The sequence below is a fragment of the Bombina bombina genome, chromosome 3 (genome assembly GCF_027579735.1).
Source record: "Bombina bombina isolate aBomBom1 chromosome 3, aBomBom1.pri, whole genome shotgun sequence".
In the NCBI taxonomy this organism is placed as follows: domain Eukaryota; kingdom Metazoa; phylum Chordata; class Amphibia; order Anura; family Bombinatoridae; genus Bombina; species Bombina bombina.
In genome coordinates, this window is record NC_069501.1 from 1,021,519,934 (window position 1) to 1,021,542,635 (window position 22,702).

Sequence of the window (22,702 nt, forward strand, 5' to 3'; positions counted from 1 at the left end):
AAACAGCCCTGGCAACTACATTTTTTATCTGCTTCTCTGAATTTCAGTCAACTATCTGCAACTTATTAATTTAGTACATATGTTTATCTGGCGAGTAGACCAGACATGATACAAGGATTGTTACATAATATATTCAATGCTGGTAGCGTTATGTAATGGGGAGAAGGATGTTCCTATATTGCATGGGTTTAAAACTGATGTGATTGTCCCAGTGTTATGCTCCTCCTGCCTAAGCCTAAAACTGCTGTAGAACATTAATAAAGCTGCGTTGTTTTTTTTGTTTTTTGCAAAAGCACTGCTGGTCCATAGCGGAACTCGACACTGATCCAATCAGCAGCGCTTTTCACACAACTCAGCTGTGCAACTAGCGCTGCTGATTGGATTTACTGTGTGTTTAATTCCTTTGCAGGGGTTAAAGACACAGTATTGCAGGGTTGAAAGTCTTAGAATGACATGCTCTAACGGATTAGAACATGTCATTTTTCAACTATAAGGACCTATAAGTCAGTTTCTTATTGCAGATGTTATCATCTTTAACATGACATAATATATGAAATGCACAAGAGCGCATATCACTTGTGCGTTTGGAGAAAAGCTTTTTGTTTAATGTGCATGTGACCTGCTGACTGTAAGCTGCATGTTTGCATATTTAAATCCCATAAGCACTGTCATGTCATGTGATGATTTAACAGACTAGCATGGAAGAAAACTGTCCATGCACTACATGCACTTTACATGTTATTGTAACAGCGCCAACATAAAGATGAATAGGTCCTGTGTTAATAAAATGCAAAATCTGAAGGTTTATAAGAAGATATTGAAGATCAGCATTCGATACTATGCATTTCTTCTTCTTGGATCTCTTACCATGGTTCCTCAGCCAACATTTATATAAATCTATAGGTCATGTAGGTTAAATTAAAGGAAGAACACTTCATGCTGTGGTCTAATATTACTGTAATGGTCCAGTTTATTTGTTGTCTTTGTGACTTTGAAGGTCCCCACAGATCTATGTGTTTGAACTGTAACAAAGATAGGACACATTTCTAATACTTGTAGTCTACATTTCATAATGCATACGATGTAAAAGCTTATGTGAATCTTTATAAGTTATAGAGAAATTATTTTCTACATCTCTGTAAGAGTGATGTGACTAATGTGCAGTTAGTACTGTCATGTGATTGCTTGTCATAATTAGCCCTTCATTAAAGTTGTGTTTGAAGATGTCACAGGCAAATGATGACAGTGATGAAAACTTTATGTGCAGAGAATGATACTGAAGGAGCGTGTTCATCAATTCTTATAACCAGTTATTAAACTGCAGACATATCGCTGGATTACAAGTGGCGCGCTAACTGCTGCGTGCAAGCGATATTGTCTTTTTACGCATGACGGTAATAGCATGTTTATTACAAGTTGAAAGTAAATGCAACATTTTACGCTCGTCAGGCTAGCATGCCTGAAAACCTTTTCGTAAAGGGTAGTGCGTTAAAGTAAAGTTACAGGAAACAAAAATACATTTAAAATTATGAGTACATTCATATAAACACTATCTGATGAAAATTATTCACATAAATATTAAAGGGATTTAAAACCCCAAAAAAATCTTTAGTGATTCAGACAGAGCACAGAATTTTAAAACATTTCCAATTTACTTCTATTATCAAATTGAATTATTTACTATGATATTCTTTGTTGAAGAGAAAACTAGGTTGGCAACTGGAGCTCTACATGACAGGAAATAGTGCTACCATCTATTGTTCTTGCAAATGGATAAACTTATTGCAGAGCTGCTGCTATATAGTGCTCTAGAAATGGGCCAGATCCTACGCATATGTCACTTTTTTCAACAAAAGATACCACAAAGAAAAATTGATAATAAAAGTAAATTAATGAAAGAAATGTTTGGAGTTTCATATCCCTTTAATATAAAAAGTTATAAGGGTTAAAAGGTATGTGGTATATGACAAGATGTTTGAATGCAAAGGGATATATTGTATATATAAATACATGTGTTAATATGTATATGTATGCCTATATAAGCGATAATTGTCAGGTTTAAAATGCCATCTAATAGATTGATATACTTAAAGGGACATGAAACCCAAAATGTTTCTTTCATGATTCAGATAGAGCGTATATTTTTTAACAACTACAATTTACTCCTATTATGAATTTTGCTTCATTCTCTTGGTGCCCTTTGTGGAAGGAATAGCAATACACTACTGGGAGCTAGCTGATCTAATCATAAGCCAATGTCAAGAGGAATATATGTGCAGCCTCCAATCAGCAGGTAGCTCTCAGCTCCTCAGCCTACACTAGGGGGCTGATTTATTAATGCTTCAACTGATAATACGCTGGAATCTGCTAGAATCCCGCATCAAATTCGAAGCAAATTTGATCCGCCGTAGTTAACAAAGTGTCAAGATCATCAAATGATCTTCAAGGGGTGGCAGATTTGAAGCACCATTCACTTCTAAGGCAGCGATTACTTGATTATCCGAGGAGTCCTCAGGCTGCGCACATTGTTTAATCTCATTAGGTTTATATAATGCATTGATGGCATGGATTCCATACATCAGATAGCAAGGGAGACGGGCGAAAGTTATTTCGGGGACTAGGTAACAATGATGCTAGTAAGGTCATAGCTGCCTTGTACAGGTAGACAATGTCACTTACCAGTTGGTCAGCAAGGTTGTGTAAGGCTGGATACAGTCACATTTGATGAGGCAGCCGCAGAATAGACTGATGATTTCAGTTGTCATTAAAACAGTAAGCGAGTTCGTAATATTCTTGCCTGTGTTGTGTTTAGTGTATGACAGCCAGCCAGCCATGGATACCTTGTGTTGTTACAGTTTTAGAGTTAGGTGATGTTAATGTGTGTTCTGTGCTGGTTTGCAAAAAGCTGGACTTTATTATATTTTACCATTGAGCTTATTTGAACCAGACAGCTGGCTACTTTTATTTCTAGTAAGGTAATTTATATTACAGTAACAGCAGGGATGGCGAGCTTTACTAAATGACGGACCAGAGTTGACATTTTTCCCTCCCTTCTTCCCTCTCTCCCTCCTTCCCTCCCCTCCTTTCTTCCCTCCCCTCACTTCTTCCTTTCCCTCCCCTACCTAGTTCCTCTCCCTCACCTCCCTTCCTCTCCCTCCCCTTTCTTCTTCCTCTCCCTCCCCTTCCTTCTCCCTTCTTCTGTCCCTTCTTCCTTCCCTCCCTTCTTCCTTCCCCTCCCTTCTCCCTTCCCCTCCCTGACATATAAAATAAATATGTAATTTTAAATCCTGTCCCTGACCAAAAAAATATTAAGGGGAAAAAAGGCCTAAAACCTGGGGGGGGCAGAAGAATTTTGAATGCCTAGGGCAGCACAAAACCTAAATACGCCACTGGTGTTACATAATATACGTTCCCGCAATATCAATCCAATACAGATCAATGCTTGTGTTATTCGAGCGAAATAGTTATCATCCACCATAACATGCGACTCTATTTGATCCTCTGCCAAATTTATCAAACATTCAACAGGTACGCTCGCGTATATTCCGACACAGCGTACCTATCATTCAAACTACCCCCATTGAGGCCACGAATGGCACAGAAATCAATGGGAGTCTGAAAACACAGAAAGGTTATGTTCGATTGTGCAAGACAATGAAGCATATTAGATAAGAAAAGTAAATTAGAAACGTTATTAAAATTGTATACGTTTTCTAAATCATAAGACAAAATATGGGTTTCTTGTCCTTTTAAAGTGAATGTAAATTTTGATGCTAAAGTGCCCAGTTTTAAAAAATTTTATTAAAACCAGGGGCACTTTAATTCATAAAAATGTACATTTCACTCCTGTTGTGAAAAAAAAACTTACCTTTTAAACTTGACAGCAGCTTCAGCTTCCTCCAGTCGTCGCAAGCCATTTCTGATGTCAAAAATGATGGATAGGTCATCCTCTAATTTGGAGGAAGCCAGATTCCTCATTTTAGACCCAGGAAGAGGCTTTGCAACGGGTGGAGGAAGCTGGAGCTGCTGTCAAGAATAAAAGGTAAGTTTTTTTTCACAGTACGAGTGAAATGTAAATTTTGATGAATTAAAGTGTCCCTGTTCTTAATCGAATTTTTAAAAACCGGGCACTTTAGCATCAAAATTTACATTCACTTTAAGTTGATTTTATTTAGCACTTATTACTAAATAAAATCAAGTTGGGAGATGTTACCCGACTTATGGATTATGTTACATCTTTGTCTCTCATTACAAAGCAAGGGGACAATATTATTGCTTCAAATTTGGTCCAAAGTATTGCTTCAAATTTGGTGCACTAGTAGATATAGGGATAAAAATGAAATAAATACATAACATAATATAGCTAACTTCCTTTTTTGGATAAATCTATTTGCACCATGTTTAACGCATGTAATACAAGTCCCACTCTCCACTTTGCACCAAATTTGACGCAACATTTTCACACCAAATTTGACGCAATACTCAAACTCCTAAACAACCCACAAACTAGTAAAGTTTTCAACAACTTCCTATTGGTAAATGCATAATCACGTGATTAATGAAATCAGCCAATCTAATTGAAATATACATTTTCTACTATCACTAATGAATCAAATTGCTCTATACTTGAGTCATTGATCACTCATCAGAACTTGTAAGTGCCATTTGTTACATTGTGTATTATACTTTGTAAGTATGTATATGTGAAATTAGTATTAAAGATAAACATTGATGATGACATTAGGCCCCACAGTGTAATATTTTTGACAGTGATTTTAATAATCGAATGATGTTTGATTCAATATAATCTTAAACTGAAAGCTCAAGGGGATAGTCTACCTAACATTAAACTGTCATGAATCAGATACAGCAAAAATTAAAATCACCTCTTTACTGTCATGCTATTTTCAGTGTTTTTCTTCCTTCTCTTGAATTTCATTTTCAATAAGAAATGTCATCTTATATGCCAGCCCATTTTTTAAAAAGGTAGATAGGTTGTAAACTAAGCGCTGTAGGATCCTAATGCTCTCCTCCTGAATAGTCCCCTAGCGGACTGATAGAGACAAAAAGTGTGCGAGGTAAAGGGAGCGCTTAAAGCTTAATAGGATAGGGATGTGAATAGCATATGGCTGAGATGAGATGTGGGATACCGTGGTCTAAAAATTTAATACAATATATGATAATATACAATATATAATATACAATATATAAAGTTACAATATACAATAACATGAATCCATGATAAAAATTGAACTTTTCAACGCTTTAGATGGATAACATATTATTTAGTCACTGGCACTAAATTTGTTTTTATACAACACTAGTTTTTAACTACCACTTCCTTTTTTTTTGGTAGGACCTTATATCATTTTTGGAAGCACGATTTATTGTATATCCTTTTTTATAAAGATTTCCACCACAGATCATCTGCACGGAATTTTTGCACATTATTTTTTGAACTTTGGATACTCACTATTTTACGGATTTATTTCAATTGACTATTTCAAATTGACTATTTTTACTATTTTTGTGGACACATATTAGCAGATTGCTATTTTTTGGATAAATTTTTGGATTTTTTGGAATTTTTGGATTTTCTTTGGAATTAGTTAACGGACTTTTTATCGGACACTACATAATAGACACCTGTAGAGATTTAGTATATTTTTGTTGTACATTTATATATTTCTATACCTTTATTTGTTTTGACTTATCATTGCTTGGTGCACCTATACTTTAATTGGTATACTGCTAGAATATCCATTTAGGTCTGTATTTCCATTGTTTTTCATTTGTATTTTACACATTTTTATCATGGATCCATGTTATTGTATATTGTAACTTTATATATTGTATATTATATATTGTATATTATCATATATTGTATTCAATTTTTAGACCACGGTATCCCACATCTCATCTCAGCCATATGCTATTCACATCCCTATCCTATTAAGCTTTAAGCGCTCCCTTTACCTCGCACACTTTCAGCCCATTTTTTAACACCTGTGTAGGGGTGGTGTTTTAAACTAGACTGCAATCAGGAAGGGTTACACAGGTGCAGAGAAAAAACTGGCCCAGCTCTTAAAATATCCATTGATTGCAAATAAAAACATAAAATAAATACATATGATACCCTGATTACATGTTATATTTGCAATTATTCTTGCTCAGAATAATAATATATTTACACTATATACATATAGTGGTATAAATTAACACAAAGATATGAAAGACAACATTGTTCAGAACAAAAAAAGGATGTGCAAATATATATATACAAATTCTAGCATTAATAATCATTTGAAAAAAAGAAAAAAAAAACATGAGATAGGCATATCATGATTTAGAGAAATACAAATACACATTAATGTATGTGAAAATATCATATATCAGATTTTTTTGTATAACAAATAAATAGAAAAATAACTTTCTATGAGATATTATTGTTTGTTCAGGTATAAATTTAGCTATTTCTTGGACGTTAACAGATGAAAAATAAAAGATTAGCTTTCGAGAAATGTGCTTGTTCAAGGACAGTAATGAAATGGTATACATAAAGAATATCCAAAACATTGATGACTCTTACTTATCAACAGTCCGATGCTTATCCCGCCGTACTTGACGCGCGTGTTTTTGACAGACTTTTGAATAAATAAGGCTGTCGTATGTAGATTCACGTCAGTGATGTCTGGCGAGCGTATCGACTGCAGCGAATGCACCGAGATTGACACTTGTATAAATTGGCCCCTAGGTATGCTTTTTGACAAAGGATACCAAGAAAACTAAACAAATTAGATAATAAAATTACATTGAAAAGTTGCTTAAAGTGTCAGTAAACTTTAAAAATAATGTTATATAATTCTGCACATAGTGCAGAATTATATAACATTATATTAGCCAAACTTTATAAAAACCTAATGTAGCCTATTAATTTTTTTTTTAAAAACGCTGTTTTACAGACCCGCTCTCTGTACTCTGCTGAGCGGGTCTGTTATATTTACTCAGCGCATTGGGCCAGCTGTATAGTCACAGCCCGGCCCGACCACGCTATAGCACTAAGTGCAGCTCGCTCTTGCTGTCAGACAGAGCAGGAGCGAGCTGCACTTAGTGCTATGGCGCGGTCGGGCCGGGCTGTGACTATACAGATGGCCAGATGCGCTTAGTAAATATAACAGACCCGCTCAGCAGAGTACAGAGAGCGGGTCTGTAAAACAGCGTTGTTGTTTTTTTTTAAATTAATAGGCTACATTATGTTTTTATAAAGTTTGGCTAATATAATGTTATATAATTCTGCACTATGTGCAGAATTATATAACATTATTTTTAAGGTTTACTGTACCTTTAAATAGTATAGTCTATCGGAATCATGAAGGAAAATGAGTTTTATGTCCCTTTAAGTGTGCATGTGAGGACACAGCATTTCAGTACTGGAAATCTATTACAGGAAAATGTAACATATTAGCTCAAAATTTGCTAAACAACTTGTAACAAAGATACCAGTCCCCGTCCCCCCCAAATGTTTCCTTTAAATGTTGGAGGAATCTTAAAGGCAGATGAATCTGAGTGAGCAAAAAAACCTCTGTGTCTAAAGAGTTTGTGTTTTTTAATTACAAAGTGAAAATCTGATTTTGACAAATTAATATTTTTTGTTTTTTTAAGTGCCTCACTGTATATTTCCTATCATCGCTGAAGAAAGGGTATATATACCCCAAAGTTACCAATCATTTTGTGAAGTAATATTTTATCAAATAGAAAACTTTACAAATAAAAATCAGGAAACCTAACCTGTACGCTATGATAGACTTGGATTATCACAAATTCAGTACTTTTCAATATCTGCCCAGAAAACATGGGTTTGGTTTAAACAAAGAAATGTTGCCTGCATGGAAAGAAATTATCAGCTAACTCTCTTGAGCATTTTATTGTAAAGTAAGTGTCTCTCCCTCATATATAAACAGTAAAAAATGCCTTCAGAGCATTCCCTGAGAGAGGCCCAACATCTAGAGTTGCCGCCTCAGCCATGTTTACCTGGACACATATGAATTATACATGCTCCAGGGTGTGCAGAGAGGACCATGAACAGTGTTGTTCAGGGTCACTATGTGTGTGCTGTCCAGGGTTTAAATTCATGTTCCTACCTGCACACCCTGCGGCATGTATAACTCATAAGTGTCCAGCAAAACATGGCTGAGGTGGCAACCCTACCTATGTCAGTGTTTCCCAACTCCAGTCCTCAGCACACTTAACAGGCCAGATATTCATTCTATCTTAACTAGATCAGAGGTGAAATATCAGCTGATTGGTGAGCTGACCTGTTCTCTAGTTAAGATATAATGAATATAGGTCCTGAGGACTTTTGGGAAATAATGCCCTAGGAAATAAGAACCGCAGCTCTTGATAATAACAGCAACTAAAAACACTGTCTAGTCTGCAACTGTCCTATGAAAAAGCTTCTGGAAATCGCATGAATTAAAGGATACTGAACCCATTTTTTATTTTAAGATTCAGATAGAGCATGCAATTTTAAGCAACTTTTCTAATTTACTCCTATTATCTAATCTTTTGAGACAGACCATTTTTGGTTTGGCACCATGGATAGCGCTTGCCAATTGGTGGGCACATTAAGCCACCAATCAGCAAGCTCTACCCAGGTGCTGAACCAAAGATGGGCCGTCTCGTAAGCTTACATTTCTGTTTTTTCAAATAAAGATACCAAGAGAACGAAGAAAAATTTATAATAGGATTTAATTAGAAAGTTGCTTAAAATTGAATACTCTATCTTAATCTTTTAATGACTCCCTATAATTTGTAAATTTTTAGATAATAAATACACTTATTTTATAATTAATATCTCATTCTATAAGAAGTATAAGTTTTCCGGGTTGTTTAAAATCTATCACTTTTTTATTATGTATTTATATAGGAAACAAAAAGAAAAAAGAGGTAATGCTTGATTATATGTATTTGATTTTGTACTCGCATACAATGTCCTATATTTATTATGTTCTTTTGGTGAGATACATGTATAATCTCTGATTTAAGATTTCTTTATTCTCTTCTATGTAAAGGTTTCATTTCCCAATGGATAAACAATGTCCTGTATGCAAAATGTACCAAAGTGATGCAAATTGTATATTATGTTCATGTTCTTTCTTTTTCTTGTATTGCCTCAATAAAAATCTTTGATTAAAAAAAAATAAAAAAAAATATTTCTCCTTATAATTTCTGCTGACAGTCTAAACTACCATTTTATCGACTTCTGTGGAAAAAAAATTGAGGTCTAGATTATTGTAAGAAAAACATACATTTTAAATATTTTTTTTTTATCAAATGAAAATATGTTTTGTTGTGTTGTACTTTGGTGTTTGAAGAAAGCCTTTGTCAATGTCAAATAACAAACAGTATGCAACTTCTTTTTCTGGTTAAATGTGTTGTATTGTTCTTACTGGGAAACTAACACTTCTATTAAATTAGTTTTAATAACTCTTTAGTCTAAAGATTCAAGGAAAACGTGACAGAGATGGGGGAAGAGGTGAATGTTCTGCTATTTTATAAAAGCAATTTTTGTTCCTGCTGACATCATACATTGCTTTTTGCCATTTCAAACAACAGCACAAAAAGAACCCAACAGAGAAAGTGAGTGGGTGTTTTTTTCAAGGAACTAGGAACTTATTGAACTAGATTGCACAAATGCATCATGGATACTAGACTATTAAGAGCTGTTTTTCATCTATAACATATTTACCATTTTAACCTTTTCATCGCATTCTATTGCTAATTTGCTTTGTCTCATTTTTAGAAATAAAATTTTTAAAAAGGGACTGCAGAAAGCAAGAATTATAATGACCAAATAATAAATGATATTTCGCCTGTTATATAATGAAAAATGACTCTACTTGTTTGACACTATGGGCTATGGGCTCCATGTATGAAGCAGTGTGGGCCTATGAGGTACATTTTAAGTTTACAATTTTGCCAATCGTTTTTTTTTCTTTAAAACTCTCCACCCAAATGTTTTCTTTCATGATTCAGATAGAGCATGCAATTTTAAATAACTTTATAATTTACTCCTATTATCAATTTTTCTACGTTCTCTTAGTATCTTTATTTGAAAAATTAGTAATGTATAGGAGTAAATTAAAAAGTAGCTTAAAATTGTATGTGCTATCTGAATCATGAAAAAATTGGGTTCAATATCCCTTTAAGTCTAAGGTGATTTGTAAATATATCCAGGCTGTGATAAACATTTACAAAACATAACAGGCCTCATTTAACAAGGCACAGACGGACAAGACTCAACTAGGAAACCTGTTAACCCATGTTTGCTGTGAGCAGGTAACTCCCAACTGTCAGCATGTGTGTGCAGGACTGCCCCTTTCTCTTGCACAGCCAATAACGTGAGAGCATGGCCTGTCAATCAGCCCAAATAAATGAGTGTTTTAACTCTGTCCCCTCAGAGGTGGAGCATATGTTAAGAAGTAGCAACAGGCTTACATCAGCAACTTTACTATGTCATATGAGTTTGTAACTGTAGGTTAGCAGTGTTTATAGAAACAATAAAGAACAGAGACGGCCAACTGGTGGTCCATGGGACATATGTGACCCTCTGAACTAGTTTCTGTGGCCTCAGGAAAAGTGGGACAATGTGCTTTGAGGGCTTTTAGTCCTGTTCCACTGCACATTATCAGAATGTTTTATTTATTTGTGTTTAATAGCCATAAATGTATAAATGGCCCTTGCAGCTTCATGTATTACTAAAATACATTAAACTTATAAAAGATATTCTTTTTCATCAAAATGTAAAATACAGCACAAAATCATATCTGTATATATTAAACATGGTGTTATTCTTAGAAAAAAATGAACACCTAGGTTGCTGTAGGTATTAATTTATTTGTAATACAGTAAAATTACAGAAATTTAGAAAATACTGTATATATCTAGTCGATTAATGCATCACTATGTTTGTAGTTGCCATACATAGATATAAAGAATTAATCATTTTTACAACAAGGCAGATAGTACAAGGATAATTTCTGGACCCTAATGTGAAATACATTCATCAAAGTTCATATGTTTAAATACCAATATCTAAAAAAGATCTGAGCTGGACAGATAGCTCAGCATGGTAAGGCACTGTGGCTGAGCTATGTAGCAACCCAAGGGTTGTAGGTTCGATCCCCGGCGAGATCCACTCAGTCTTTCATGCTTCCAAGATAGATAAAATTAGCAGCGCCTTGAGACTCTTACGGGTGATTAGCCACGCTTTACAAGTACCCAATACATACATACATACAATACAGGTCCCAAAAATGGGTTCAGTATACAGCTTGAGTACACATCTGTTATTATGTAATTTAAAGACTCTGGGGCAAATTATCAAGCTCCGAATGGAGCTTGAAGCCACTGTTTCTGCCTGAGCCTTCAGGCTCGCCAGAAATAGCAGTTTCTTATTAAGTTAAGACCGCTGCTCCATAACTTGTCCACCTGCTCTGAGGCTGCGGACATCAATCCGCCCAATCCTATACGATCGGGCTGATTGACACCCCAAGTCTGCAGGGGGCGGCATTGCACAAGCAGTTCACAAGAACTGCTTGTGCAATGATAAATGAGCGGATCATGTCAGACAGACCGATGATAAATCGGCCCCTCTATCGATTAATGAATTTGGCACTTGCCTTTTAAGTTCATCAAAGCTACTAGAACATACATTGAGAGTAGTTTAGGTTAACAAAAGGTTTGGGGTACCATGAATGGTAAGAGAGGACACTATAGAATACCTACATTTCTACTTAAAATCTGAGACATCTAATGGAAACAAGTTTTCCATAAAGTAGTCAAAGTTTTGCAGTTAAACCATATGTGGTGCATAAATCCAACCCTAATACATAATCTTGATGGGAAACCCTAGGGAAAAACTTTTAAGTTTACCACAGCTGAATAACTTTCTAATATATTCCAAGAAAGTGCTGCAATGTGACGCTTTTCTAGCCAATATAATTGCTGTTCAGGGACTTAGCAGGCTTTCTCACATTTTACTGTTTGAGGATTTGTGACAGCAAGGAGTTTCAGACAAAGGTTGTAAGAGACCGCAGTTGCTGGAGTTATTTGTCCGGGCATTACCATCTTTTAAACATGTATGTGAATTCCTATTTATTACCGCTCAATTTACAGCCATATTTTGAGCTGTATTCTATGGTACGCCTAGAAAATTTCAGCAAAAGATACCAAAAGAACTAACGGCTAGATTACGAGTTTGGCGTTAGAAGCTGTGCTGTGCGGTGCTAACGAGCAGTTTATGCTCACCGCTCACTTACAGACAGCGCTGGTATTACGGGTTTTTCCAAACCCGGCATTAACCGCAAAAAAGTGATAGTAGAGCAAAATTTTGCTCCACATCTCACCTCAATACCAGCGCTGATTACGTTAGCGGTGAGCTGGCTGAACGTGCTTGTGCATGATTTCTCCATAGGAATCAATGGGGGAGAGCCAGCTGAAAAAAAAACCTAACACCTGCAAAAAAGCAGCATTTAACTCCTAACGCAGCCCCATTGATTCCTATGGGGAAACTACATTTATGTCTACACCTAACACCCTAAGTCTAAACACCCCTAATCTTACACTTATTAACCCCTAATTTGCCGCCCCGACATCGCTGACACCTACATTATATTATTAACGCCTATCCTGCCGCTCCGGACATCACTGACACCTACTGTCATGAACTCCTCAGTTCCACCTTAACTTATGTTACTACATCTCACATACCACCTTAAGAATCAATTATCTGGCTCTCTTTTCCTTTAAAAGCTTTCCATTTCCCATACACCTTTGCTGGTTTATTGAAGGTTGATACCCACTCACTCTCCAGCCTTTCTTGTTACTTGTCTAAAACAGAGTATCACTTGTTCTGTGATTAGCTCTGTCTCCTTCAACTGAAGCTACTTCTCATCTAAAGCAGAAGTCACCTGTTGCAACTGCAGCACGCACGCCGCTCTAACAACTTCCAGCTTAACAGACACAGGCCGCAATCTGCAGAGAGGATCAGAGAAGCTGCACGCACACAGCTGCTAGAGCCAGGTTCCGTATACAAGTGTTAGCATTGCTGTTAAGACTGTGAACTTATCTTTACCGTATGGTGTAATGATTAACAGCGCAGCAAGCTGATACAGTATTCTTAACACTGTTTACAAATCTTTACTGCAAGGTGTATTATTTAAAAGCCCAGCAAGCTGAAACAGTAAACTTAACACTGTGAACTTATCTTTACCACAAGGTGTATTATTTAAAGGGCCAGCAAGCTGAAACATTATACTCCACACTGTGAACATATCTTTACCGCACAGTATTACCTTAAAGGGGACCTCACTTATCTGTCACAAACCTATATAAACTGCTACTTATTATCTAAAAGTTTACATAGTACAAACTTATCTCTGGACCCAGATATAATTCACCTGATCTTACTACTTATAATTTTGAGGTGAATATTCCGGGCTACATTAATCCAGGTGATTAAGACTCTGTCTCCTCACTAGCAGACAGGCTTAATCACATGATACATACAAACTATTTACCAGAGAATACTCATAATCAGACTAAAGAAACAGCAATCGAATTGCTGAACATTACATAATAAACCAGCCATAAAATCTATATTTGATAATGGAGCCCAGTGACCTGACATCACAAATCCATACCCTAAATCAGCGTTTGGATAGTCTGACACAGGCTTTTAGAGAGTTGCAGGTAGAAAAGAAGTCCAGCGGTTCTTAGGCTTCGCCAATTTTTACAGGCGCTTTATCTGCAATTTTGCAGCCATTGCTAGGCCACTCACTAACCTGACTAGGACCTCTAAGCCATTCATCTGGACTCCAGAAACTCAAAAGGCATTTGAACTCCTTAAATCTCTATTTGTTACTTCCCCAGTACTGCACATTCCCAACAGCAAAGCACAATTCGTATTGGAAGTGGATGCGTCCGAATACGCCATCGGATCTATTCTATCCCAGAGACTCTTACCAAAAGATCCTTTGCACCCAGTGTGTTACTTCTCCAGACTCCTTACACCTGCTGAACTCAACTATCCAGTGGGGGAAAAGGAGCTTCTCGCAATTAAGACTTCATTTGACCAGTGGAGACATTTGCTGGAGGGCGCAGAACATCCAATAGTAATTTATACGGACCATAAAAACCTACAATATCTTCAAACTAGTCGTACTTTGTCAGCTCGTCAGCTCAGGTGGAGCTTGTACTTTTCACGATTCAATTTCACCATCACATATCGACCTGGTTCAAGAAACGGTAAGGCGGACGCTCTGTCTCGAAAAGATATTAAGCCTTCCACTGCTCATCCCAACTCAACAATAGTTCCCGTTACATCCATAATTGGTGTACTCTCACCTGATAGCAGTGAATTAAAGAACCAACAACAACTGGATACAACAAAGGCTACTTACCCTCTCACCCCTGATCAAAACGGTATCCTCTGTAATAAGTCAAGATATTACATACCACCATCTCTCCGGACAAAAGTGTTATCTATAACTCATGATTCCTCCTTAGCTGGTCATTTGGGAATACATAAGACCTATGACCTTTTACAAAGGCACTTCTGGTGGCCTTCTATGAGACACTCAGTAAAACAATATATAAGTTCCTGTTCCACCTGTCAAACCTGTAAACCATCTCATCAACTCCCTCTGGGCCTATTGCAAAACATACCCTTACCAGACTATCCGTGGGCATACGTCTCTATGGATTTTATCGTTGATCTTCCAAGCTCCTGTGGCATGACTGTCATCTTTGTCGTAGTTGACCTGTTCTCTAGAATGGCCCACTTCATTCCTACAGCTTCACTTCCTACAGCACAGCAGACTGCAGATCTATTTATCAAAGAGATTGTTCGACTGCATGGCCTTCCAGTATCTGTACTCAGTGACAGAGGGTCGCAATTTACATCCAAGTTTTGGAGATCCCTATGTCAATCTCTTGGCATTCAGCAACACCTGACTACATCGTACCACCCGCAAACAAATGGGCTATGTGTGAACGTACCAACCAATGGTTGGAGCAATACCTGAGATGTTTTTGCTCCCATAAACACGACTCTTGGGCTTCACTCCTTCCCCAGGCTGAATTTTCTTTCAATAACACTACTAATTCATCCACAGGATTTTCACCGTTTTATGTCAACTCAGGAAGGCACCCTCGTTTTCACCCGCTACCTCCTGCAAACAGTCCCTGTCCACAAGTAAATGACTTGGTCAACTCCATTAAACAGACCTATACTGTCATACAAGAGAACATCAAGCAAGCACAAGCCACCCAGAAACGATACTACGACCTACGCCATCGTCCCCAACCCGCCTACAAAGTGGGTGACTTAGTTTGGCTCGCCACCAAAAATCTTAAATTACCTACACCCTGTAGGAAATTCAATAAACTGTTTGTGGGACCCTTCCCGATAGTGGCTATAAGCAACCCTGTCACTGTTACCCTACAACTCCCAGCAACTTACCGTATACATCCCACATTTCATGTGTCACTTGTCAAACCCTGTGATCCCTCTACCCATGTCTCTCCATCTCCTCCAGAATCTCCTACACCTGACCCGAATACGAAGTACATTCTATAGTCGACTCCCGAAGGTATCACGGTGAACTCCAATACCTTGTCCGCTGGTCGGGGTATGACTCATCTGAGGATTCCTGGGAGCCGGCATCCAATCTATCGGCTCCCCGTCTGGTGTCTGTGTTCCACCGTAGGCATCCTGATCGTCCAGCGCCTTGACACCTCCTTGAGGTTCTTTTGAGGGGGGGATGTGTCATGAACTCCTCAGTTCCACCTTAACTTATGTTACTACATCTCACATACCACCTTAAGAATCAATTATCTGGCTCTCTTTTCCTTTAAAAGCTTTCCATTTCCCATACACCTTTGCTGGTTTATTGAAGGTTGATACCCACTCACTCTCCAGCCTTTCTTGTTACTTGTCTAAAACAGAGTATCACTTGTTCTGTGATTAGCTCTGTCTCCTTCAACTGAAGCTACTTCTCATCTAAAGCAGAAGTCACCTGTTGCAACTGCAGCACGCACGCCGCTCTAACAACTTCCAGCTTAACAGACACAGGCCGCAATCTGCAGAGAGGATCAGAGAAGCTGCACGCACACAGCTGCTAGAGCCAGGTTCCGTATACAAGTGTTAGCATTGCTGTTAAGACTGTGAACTTATCTTTACCGTATGGTGTAATGTTTAACAGCGCAGCAAGCTGATACAGTATTCTTAACACTGTTTACAAATCTTTACTGCAAGGTGTATTATTTAAAAGCCCAGCAAGCTGAAACAGTAAACTTAACACTGTGAACTTATCTTTACCACAAGGTGTATTATTTAAAGGGCCAGCAAGCTGAAACAGTAAACTTAACACTGTGAACTTATCTTTACCACAAGGTGTATTATTTAAAGGGCCAGCAAGCTGAAACATTATACTCCACACTGTGAACATATCTTTACCGCAAGGTGTATTATTTAAAGGCACAGTATTACCTTAAAGGGGACCTCACTTATCTGTCACAAACCTATATAAACTGCTACTTATTATCTAAAAGTTTACATAGTACAAACTTATCTCTGGACCCAGATATAATTCACCTGATCTTACTACTTATAATTTTGAGGTGAATATTCCGGGCTACATTAATCCAGGTGATTAAGACTCTGTCTCCTCACTAGCAGACAGGCTTAATCACATGATACATACAAACTATTTACCAGAGAATACTCATAATCAGACTAAAGAAACAGCAATCGAATTGCTGATCATTACACCTACATTATATTTATTAACCCCTAATCTGCCACCCCCAATGTCGCCGCAACCTACCTACACTTCTTAACCCCTAATCTGCCGCCCCCAACGTCGCTGCCACTATATTAAAGTTATTAACCCCTAAACCTAAGTCTAACCCTAACACCCCCTAAAGTCAATATAATTTAAATAAATCTAAATAAAAATAACTATCATTAACTAAATTATTCCTATTTACAACTAAATACTTACCTATAAAATAACCCTAAGCTAGCTACAATATAACTAATGTTACATTGTAGCTAGCTTAGGGTTTATTTTTATTTTACAGGCAAGTTTGTATTTATTTTAACTAGGTAGAATAGTTATTAAGTAGTTATTAACTATTTAATAACTACCTAGTTAAAATAAAGACAAATTTACCTGTAAAATAAAACCTAACCTAAGTTACAATTACACCTAACACTGCACTATAATTAAATTAATTCCCTAAATTAAATACAATTAAAAACAATTATATAAAATTATCTAAAGTACAAAAAAAACCCACTAAATTACAGAAAATAATAAAAAAAATTACAAGATTTTTAAACTAATTACACCTAATCTAATCCCCCTAACAAAATAAAAAAGCCCCCCCAAAAATAAAAAAAGCCCTACCCTACACTAAATTACAAATAGCCCTTAAAAGGGCCTTTTGCGGTGCATTGCTCCAAAGTAATCAGCTCTTTTACCTGTAAAAAAATTACAAATCCCCCCTCCAACATTAAAACCCACCACCCACACAACCAACCCTACTCTAAAACCCACCCAACCCCCCCCTTAAAAAAAACTAACACTAACCCCCTGAAGATCACCCTTTCAGGAGACGTCTTCATCCAACCGGGCAGAAGTTGTCCTCCAGACGGGCAGAAGTCTTCATCCAAGCCGGGCAGAAGTGGTCCTCCAATCGGGCAGAAGTCTTCATCAAGACGTCATCTTCTATCTTCATCCATCCGGCGCGGAGCGGGTCCATCTTCAAGACATTCGACGCGGAGTATCCTCTTCTTCCGACGGCTACGACTGAATGAAGGTACCTTTAAGTGACTTCATCTGGAATTAAGGTAGAAAAAATCCTATTTGCTGATGCAATCAGCCAATAGGATTGAGCTGGCATTCTATTGGCTGTTCCAATCATTTTTTCTACCTTAATTACGATTGTCTGATTCTATCAGCCAATCGGAATTGAAGGGACGCCACCTTGGATGATGTCACTTAAAGGTACCTTCATTCAGTCGTAGCCATCAGAAGAAGAGGATGCTCCACGTCGGATGTCTTGAAGATGGACCCGCTCCGCGCTGGATGGATGAAGATAGAAGATGCCGTCTGGATGAAGACTTCTGCCCGTCTGGAGGACCACTTCTGCCCGGCTTGGATGAAGGCTTCTGCCCGTCTGGAGGACCACTTCTGCCCGGTTGGATGAAGACGTCTCCCGGTAGGGTTATCTTCAAGGGGTTAGTGATAGGTTTTTTTTAAGGGAGGATTGGGTGGGTTTTAGAGTAGGGTTGGTTGTGTGGGTGGTGGGTTTTAATGTTGGGGGGTTGTAATTTTTTTTACAGGTAAAAGAGCTGATTACTTTGGGGCAATGCCCCGCAAATGGCCCTTTTAAGGGCTATTTGTAATTTAGTGTAGGGTAGGGCTTTTTTATTTTGGGGGCTTTTTTATTTTGTTAGGGGGATTAGATTAGGTGTTATTAGTTTAAAAATCTTGTAATTTGTTTATTATTTTCTGTAATTTAGTGTTTGTTTTTTTTGTAGATAATTTTATTTAATTTAGGGAATTCATTTAATGATAGTGGTAGTGTTAGGTGTAATTGCAACTTAGGTTAGGTTTTATTTTACAGGTACTTTTGTCTTTATTTTAGCTAGGTAGTTATTAAATAGTTAATAACTATTTAATAACTATTCTACCTAGTAAAAATAAATACAAACTTGCCTGTAAAATAAAAATAAACCCTAAGCTAGCTACAATGTAACTATTAGTTATTGTGTAGCTAGCTTAGGGTTTATTTTATAGGTAAGTATTTAGTTTTAAATAGGAATAATTTAGTTAATGATAGCTATTTTATTTATATTTATTTAAATTATATTTAAGTTAGGGGGGGTTAGGGTTAGACTTAGATTTTGGGGTCAATAACTTTAAAATAGTGGCGGCGACGTTGGGGGCGGCAGATTAGGGGTTAATAAATGTAGGTAGGTATTGACAATGTTAGGGAGGCAGATTAAGGTTAATAACATTTAACTAGTGTTTGCGAGGCGGGAGTGCGGCGGTTTAGGGGTTAATATATTTATTATAGTGGCAGCAATGTCCGGTTCGGCAGATTAGGGATTAATTTTTTTTTTAAGTGTTTGCGATGTGTGTGGGCCTCGGTTTAGGGGTTAATAGGTAGTTTATAGGTGTTAGTGTACTTTATAGCACTTTAGTTAAGAGTTTTATGCTACAGTGTTGTAGTGTAAAACTCTTAACTTCTGACTTTAAAATGCGGTGCCAGTCTTGACAGGAGAGGGTCTACCGCTCACTTTTTGTCAGACTCGTAATACTGTCGCTATGCAAGTCCCATTGAAAATAGAGGATACGCAATTGACGTAAGTGGATTTGCGGTATTTCCAAGTCTGGCTAAAAAAGTGAGCGGTACACCTGTACCTTCAAGACTCATAATACCAGCGGGCGTTAAAAAGCAGCGTTGGGACCGGCCAACGCTACTTTTTAAGCCTAACGCAAAACTCATAATCTAGCCGTAAGTAAATTAGATAACAGAAGTATAATGTAAAGTTGTTTAAAATTGCATGCTCTATCTGAATCATGAATCATTTTTACTAAATTGGCCCTTTAACCCCTTAGTTACCAGTCCACTTTTCAATTTTTTTACATTTTGGGACCAGGGCTATTTTTACTTTTCTGAGGTGTTTGTGTTTAGCTGTAATTTTCCTCTTACTCATTTACTGTACCCACACATATTATATACCGTTTTTCTCTCCATTAAATGGACTATCTAAAGACACTATTATTTTCATCATATCTTATAATTTACTATAAACAAAATATAAAATATGATGAAATCGAAAAACACACACTTTTTCTAACTTTGACCCTCAAAATCTGTTACACATCTACAACCACCAAAAAACAATCATGCTAAATAGTTTCTAAATTTTGTCCTGAGTTTAGAAATACCCAATGTTTACATGTTCTTTTGCAAGTTATAGGACAATAAGTACAAGTAGCACTTTGCTATTTCCAAACCATTTTTTTTTTCAAAATTTGCATGTTACATTTTAACACTGATATCTGTCAGGAATCCCTGAATAGCCCTTCACACATATATATATATTTTTAGTAGACACCCCAAAGTATTGATCTAGGCCCATTTTGGTATATTTCATGCCACCATTTCACCAACAAAAGCGATCAAATTAAAAAAAAAAGTTCACTTTTTCTACTAACCTTTTCAAAAACTTTAGGTTTCTCACTGAAATTATTTACAAACAGCTTGTGCAATTAGGGCACAAATGGTTGTAAATGCTTCTCTGGGATCCCCTTTGTTCAGAAATAGCAAACATTTATGACTTTGGCATTACTTTTTGGTAATTAGAAAGCAGCTAAATGTAGTATGCCCAGCAGTGACGGGCTTAATTAGGTAGCTTGTAGGGTTAATTTTTAGCTTTAGTGTAGTGTAGTAGACAACCCAAAGTATTGATCTAGGCCCATTTTGATATATTTCATGCCACCCTTTCACCATTTCATGAGCTGTATTTTAAAAAAACCTGAAGCTGCCCCTGAAGACAACTTTGTGATAAATTTAATAAAAGGCTTATTTTAACTGCAATCTCGTGAGTATAACCAGTTTGTGCGCCTACCACATTGTCTGAAATCTGCTACACTATTGTGAGCTCTTTTATTTTGTAGGTGAAAATACCGAGGTTGACTCAGAGAACATGGGCAGCTTGGTTCCCTGGAGGTGACACAGCGCCGCCACTTTCAACACTTTCTGCTTCTATACACGGTTTGGGAGAATGGGGGCTGGCAGCGAGCACCTGATAACATTGCTTCATACTTTATCCTTTCTAATACACCATTGCACCGCCAAATGTGATCAAATCATAAAAATTGTTAACTTTTTCACTAACTTTATGTTTCTCACTGAAATTATTTACAAACAGCTTGTGCAATTATGGCACAAATGGTTGTAAATGCTTCTCTGGGATCCCCTTTGTTCAGAAATAGCAGACATATATGGTTTTGGCATTGCTTTTTGGTAATTAGAAGGCTGCTAAATGCCTCTGCGCACCACACGTGTATTATGGCTAGCAGTGAAGGGGTTAATTAGGCAGTTTGTAGGGAGCTTGAAGGGTTAACTTTAGTGTAGAGATAAGCCTCCCACCTGACACATCCCACCCCTTGATCCCTCCCTGACCACTCTCAAACAGCTCTCTTCCCTCCCCCACCTCACTATTAACACCACCATCTTAAGTACTGGCAGAAAGTCTGCCAGTATAAAAATAAAAAGGTTTTGTTTTTTGTTTTTTATTTTGCTTTTTAAATTATATATTTTCTGCAGTGTAGGATCCCCCCTTACTACCCAACTTCCCTGAGCACCCCCCCCCCCCAAACTGCACTCTAACCCTCCCTCCACTGTTTGCCACTATTTTGGGTACTGACAGCTGTCTGTTAGTACCCACTTTGCAATCATTTTTTTTTAAATAAACCCCACTTTTCTGTAGTGTGGCTGCTCCCCCTCAATACCCTCCCCCCTCCCCCTCCCAGGTCCCTTTCGAAACATTATTCCCCCCTCCTTTCCCACAACCTAAAACGGCCAGATCGCAGGCGTGTGTGCACGAGAGAGTGATTTCCCACTGCTGGCCGGAATGCACAGAGTGGCTCTCTCTGCATCACTGTGTGAAAAAAAGGTATTGCAGTGATGCCTCAATAGCGAGGAATCACGGCAATACCTTGAAAGCGGATGGAAGCGATCAGGATCGCTTCCACCGCTTGAAACCCCTGAAGGGCCGGCGTACAGGGTACGTCGTTGGACGTTAACAACTGTTTTTTGTAGGACATACCCTGTAGGTCGTCGGTCGTTAAGGGGTTAATATATTTGGCTATTTTTAATATACCTCCATATAATTTATTTTTTAATCGCTGAGAAAAAAAATAACAAATGACTATCTCACCTTTTATAAGGGACATAAAACTTTCATGATTCAGATAGAACACACAATTTTAAACAACTTTCCCAATGTGCTTCTATTATCAAATTTTCTTAGATGTCTTGTTATCCTTTATTGAAAACCAGGAAGGTAAGTTCAGGAGTGTGCACGTGTTTGCAGCACTATATGGCAACGGTTTTGCCTATATAATCTATAGCACTAGATGGCAGCACTGTTTCCTGTTATGTAGTGCTCCAGTCACTAGATATCTCTTCAACAAAGAATAACACAAGAACAAAGCAAATTTTATAATAGAAGTAAATTGGAAACTTTTTTAAAATTGTATTTTATGGGGCTGATTTATGAAGTGCCGAATGGCCCCTGATGCCCTTGTTTCCCTGCGAGCCTTTAGGCTTGCCAGAAACTAGACATGTGCGTTTCGTTTCGTTCTGAATTTAAATTCGTACGAATTTGTCAAATTCGGAGATTCGGATGGATTCGAATTTCCGAATTACTGTAGCACCGAATCTAACGAATAAATCCGAATTAGTTCGGATTTATTCGTAACATTCGGATGGCCATGGACTAATCACAATTACACTAGTATTGTACTGTATATTAGGTTATATCACACTGCTATGGGTTACACCTAATATTAAAGTACATAATACTAGTCTAATACACAGCACATCCCACCTAACA

The 22,702-nt window shown here is 37.4% G+C and overlaps 1 protein-coding gene across 2 annotated transcripts in view; it reads right to left on the reverse strand.

Annotated features, from left to right (window-relative positions):
- The window catches only part of AGAP2 (ArfGAP with GTPase domain, ankyrin repeat and PH domain 2), a 636,919-nt gene that overhangs the window by 239,800 nt on the left and 374,417 nt on the right, over positions 1-22,702 (reverse strand). The gene's annotated exons all lie outside the window — the stretch shown is intronic.